This window comes from Gavialis gangeticus, unplaced genomic scaffold (assembly GCF_001723915.1).
Source record: "Gavialis gangeticus isolate Ggan-Ray unplaced genomic scaffold, GavGan_comp1, whole genome shotgun sequence".
NCBI classification, from domain to species: Eukaryota; Metazoa; Chordata; order Crocodylia; family Gavialidae; genus Gavialis; species Gavialis gangeticus.
Window position 1 is genome coordinate 20,456,064 of NW_017728993.1, and position 4,940 is coordinate 20,461,003.

General features: G+C 42.1%; 2 protein-coding genes across 2 annotated transcripts in view; both read left to right on the top strand.

Annotated features, from left to right (window-relative positions):
* AGBL4 (ATP/GTP binding protein like 4) overlaps positions 1 to 4,940 on the top strand; it is a 1,816,099-nt gene that overhangs the window by 1,116,052 nt on the left and 695,107 nt on the right. The gene's annotated exons all lie outside the window — the stretch shown is intronic.
* The window catches only part of BEND5 (BEN domain containing 5), a 45,596-nt gene that overhangs the window by 368 nt on the left and 40,288 nt on the right, over positions 1 to 4,940 (top strand). The gene's annotated exons all lie outside the window — the stretch shown is intronic.

Genomic DNA, 4,940 nt, shown 5'->3' on the forward strand with positions numbered 1-4,940 from the left:
GGGAGGGGCACTGCCAACGGCTGAGGGGCAACGGTTGGGGGAGGGGCAGTGGCAACGGCAATGGGGAAACGGTTGTGGGGCATGGCCAACGGCTGAAGAGCAGCGGCTGAGGGGCAACGGTTCTGGGGGGGGAGGGGCAGTGCCAATGGCTATGGGGCAAGGGCAAGGTCTGAGGGACCTATAGTTGTGAGGCAGTGGTTGGGGGGAGAGGCAGTGCCAATGTTTGGGTACCCCCTGTCAGACCTATGCTGAAGGCCGGAGACTGTTCCTGTCCCTGGCACCATGGGGTTTCAGCTGGCTCCTGGCTTGGGCCCAAGCGAAGCGCATTGGGGCCTGGTACTGGTCAGTTCGGTGGCGTCCCAGGACGAGCCCCCGTCCCGCACACGCTTCCTCTGCTCTTTGTTTCTCCAGACGCAGTTGGCTCTTCCGCTTTTCAGGCCTCAAACCAGAGGAAACCCATCTCTTCTGTGGAGCGCCAGGCTTATTACCCGCGTTAGCGATTTGCTTTAATTGCCCCTCTCCCCTCCCCAGTGAATTTTTTTTTTTTTTTTTCCAGTTTCCACAGGAAACTCGCCAGCCCTGCAAAGCTCTGGACAACCATCTTAGCATCTATCACATCACAGTCTTAAAATTTGGGTGCTCCAGCTCTGGTGCGCCATGAGCACCAGGGGGATTTTTTCCGTGTAGAAATCATAGTCCCGCCAACTCAGTCAGACGTTAACACGTGCAGAATTACTCCCTTACTTTTGAAGTCATCACCTTCTGGCAGCCGCTTTAATTTAAATGTTTATTTTGTTAGGCCAAGAAGTTATTTAAGCTCGAGGAAAGAAGTTCATCTTAGATAAAAAATCTTGGGAGTGGTAGACTGGAGTCCTAGTTACTGAACCAGCCTTGGCACCAGCGGCATTATCAGTAAGCTGGCTCGAAAACCATCAGTTCCTTTTAAGGGAAACAGCATTAGGAAATACTTTCTAAAACATTTCCATTGGCATGTAGCTTGTTGCTCATTTACAAGTCAGTAATAATATTTCATATTTATATAGAGCGTTTCGCCCTGAAGGTCTCCAAAGCTAACTAATGAGCGAGTTAAGTTATGTAGTGTGTAAGTTTGGTGTCACGCATGTAAAATATATACTGTGACACTGATCATCAGTTGAATCAAGGAGATGGTCAACTCATCTACGCAGGAGTAGGTCAGCAGCCAGTTCAGTGGGGCTTTACGTAGATCAGACCTCGGGGTCAGGCCCATGCTTCATATTTGCAAGTTGCTTTCTTATTTTGGGGCATGTTCCAAGAGTATCTATCAGGTTAATAGAACCTGATTTGCTTATACCTATTTAATTGGGCCTAAAAGCCGTGCCCCTTTAAAGCTTGAACTTTACCTGTGCCATGTGAGCAAATGGTATTAGCATTAGGCATTTAGTATTCCTTGTTAACAAAACTAAAAAATGAACAGCAAGGAAATGTGGAGGAAGATGCACTGTAGAACACAGCAGCAGAAAGAAAGAGACCAACATTTTTTAATTTTATTTATTTATTTTTTTTGGAAATTTTTTTAAAGCTATTATTTTCAAACTTTGGCCTCCATAGTTTTCAACAGACTGCTGAGAAGAGTAATGATACTTTCCACACCTTTTATCAGACTGTCAAAACAGTACTCTTCTTTAAAGTCTTCCATAGGCACAATCCTTGCAACTCTTGGGACGAGGTGGAACACCTGTGTCCTGAAAGAAATGCTGCATCTATGAAATAGAGCATTTCTATTTAAAAATGTGATGTCACAAATTAGTCTCTGCTTAATCACAGAAAAAAAGGAAGTGGGGTATTTTGAGTATGCCCAGAAGATCACTTGACATTTATAAACTTCATGGTGTTGGGGAGAAAGGAATGCTAAGTACTCTTGAAAACTTTGGTAATAAAAACAATTGAAGGGATTTTCTTTAATTTTTTCCCCCACAAAATTTCTGTAACTTGAGGCAAAGGACAGGAAGTTTCACCCTGAAAGAAGAAATTGAAAGCTGAGCATTGTAAGATGAGTTTAAATGAAAATTGTGTCCCAGGAATCTCTATTCGTAAAGTTAACAGACAGCTGGTATTTGTATAGATCTATAGGAATCATTTCATCTACTTCTGGAATGGAAAATGATTGGCCATTCCACAGAGTATGAGTGCATTTTACAGCACTGAGATGGGATGCCTAGCAGTATGAAACTTCAGCAGTTTTACGTAACAGTTACAGTGTGGCGTTTAATTTCATGGAATGGGCTAGTGCCTCCATGATGATGCATACCTTTTCTCTTCCTTTTCCTTTTGGATTTTCCCTTAGAGTGCTCAGGCAGAAGGTAGGACAGATGGCACTAGAGATTGACTAGTTTAGAGAGGGCTGAACTTTTGTAGGCAACAACCTACTTTGTCAGGTGCTAATTAGTCTTAATTTGGTCAAAATGCCCATCTCCAGTCTGTAATTTCTTCACACTCATCCAAAGCGTTTACGGACAAAATTCTGTTATTGGTTGCGTATGCCCTATACCACATCACTTCTGTGGCCCTTAGATGATAAAGTGAGAATCGTTCCTGCTTATGAAGTGGTAAGCATACCCTAGGCTAAATAAATTGAGATGCAAAAATTTCATAGTTGAGTACCTCAGGCAGTGGTCATTATCAAGTTGATATGGCATATCTTCTCATTGGAAGTACATTTTTCCTGACTACGAGAAATAGATGCATGCTTCAGGTACTGATCTCAAAATCCCTTATTTGCGTGATGCAAGAAACAGACTGAGATTCTAATTTTATCCATTTAACTGTTATCTTACACAGCTCCAATCACATTGGTATATTTGTTTTCTTCCTAGCCCTTCGGTAAAGGTATAGGTTCCATCCCTGGTTAAAATTAGACAAACCAATTTAATTTATTTAACAAAGCGGTGTCAGGGCCCACAGAGCCCCATCACTCAGCCCCTGATGCTCTCCCTGTTTCTCAGAGTTGACCCACGTACTGCACACTGCATCAACCCTGTGTGCAGAGTCTGGGATGTACATGTGGTGCCCACTCCACCTGGTCCAGGACCTGTGTTGCACATGATACCTGCCCCAGCCAGTCTGGGGACTGGTTGAAACAGGCAGCTCATGCACTGGATCCAGCCTATGGGGCCAGGTGAATTTGACACCTCCGGTTTAACATAATTTAAAAAACATTTACACTTCACACTGAAGTATTTTGCTGTGTGTTTCAAAGAGATTTAAGCTGCAGTGGCAGCCCTAAGTAGAATTCCTTGTGCTTTGTTTTTGTTTTCATTTTTAATTAAATGAAACTTGGAGTTGTGACTGAGGATAGTGTAAAAAGAATCTGAGAAACTAAGGCTGTCCTGTTTGTTGTTGACACACTGATGAGGGATCTGATGGGAGTAGCTACAGGAAGAGGAACTTGCAAAGGACTACAGTACCTGCAAGGCCCAAATCTCAGATGCACTTAGCATACAGAGTGAGTGGTCAGGAAGCTGTTTCTGCAAAGTTGGCTTAAAGCTGCTTCTTTCATTGCTGTGATCCTGGTGCTGCTTTACATATTTCTTCCTTGTTATACTAGTAGGACTTGAGGCTTGGTATGGGGTAGATTTGTCTCGCATACTCTTGTTTTTACAAATCATGTTACTTCTCTTTGTTAATGTGGTCGTGGCATACAAACCCCTACACAGGCTTGCAGCATTTCTTTCTAAAGGCCAGAGCATGAGCATATACACATTCAGCCCCAAACCACATTGGTTTTACTGTGTAAAGCAGCCTTACCACACCCGCAGATACAGCTCATGGTGTCAAGGCTAAATTTGAATATAATAGTCATGAAAAAATAAAAGTGCACAATACTAAATTTCAGGCTTCTCCCAATTTTTGAACTGTTAGTTTAAGATCCGGGGTGGGGGGGTTGTTTTTGCTTTTGAATTCTAATATAATAAAAAGCATCAGAGATGTGGAGAGCTCACACAAAGAGGCTGTTTTTCTTTAGTATTTTTGTTGGTTCAGCATTTTGGCCCTAACTTGGCAAATTAGCTCTAATCTGAAAGCAGTAGCAGGTCTGAAGTGGTTTGGAGTAACCCATCACAGGATTGATTGTTTTGTGTCAACAGCTGGATATAATGCCAGTAAATAGAATTTTAAAGGCCAGGTTTTGACTGCACCAGAAGTTTTACCTGATAAACTAACATATGAGAGAACTTTCTGTGCAAATCCTCTTATCCTAGAGTAAGAGTGTCTATTTTCAGTTTATCATAGACCCCTTCCAAACAGACCAGCCTACTGTCCCAGTTGCATTCTTAACTATATACTTTGCCGTAATATACAGCCTTGTGCTTGTAATATAGTTAAACTGGTGGCAATGTTCCTGTTAAAACCACCAGTTTTTTTAAGGTTTAATAGCTCATTTTAAATGCAGTTAATTAAAAGTATATGTAATTTCATATGGAAGCAACAGAAGAAAAAAGTTTGGAGAAGGGTTTGCTCCTAAGCCAACAAACATTTTCTCTATAATGTACTCTGAGTACCAGTCAGGTATTGTTGAGAGAATTTTAGCAAGCAAAGTATTTTCTTTTAGAACATTGATATCTTATAAACCAGCAGTTGTTGTGATACTGCTCCTCTCTTACCTTAATTCCTAAAGTTTGCAGATCTACTGGCTGCTTCCCCACTAAAATTTTTCTCCTCATTTCTCTCTCAAAGACCTGTATGAGTCCTCCTTGGTGGGTAGGTGACTAGAGAGGCTTCCTATGTAGTGTTTGCTCTGGGTCCTAGCCCTCCAGTGCAGCTAAAGTTCTCACTGCTTTGTGACGATATGTGATCATGAAACCCCACGCAGAATCTTTATTATGGAACAGTTTTTATCATGCAAAGCAACTAAACGAAGCAAGCAGAGCACTGAGTCTGTCCTTGAGTCATTTTGAATAGGC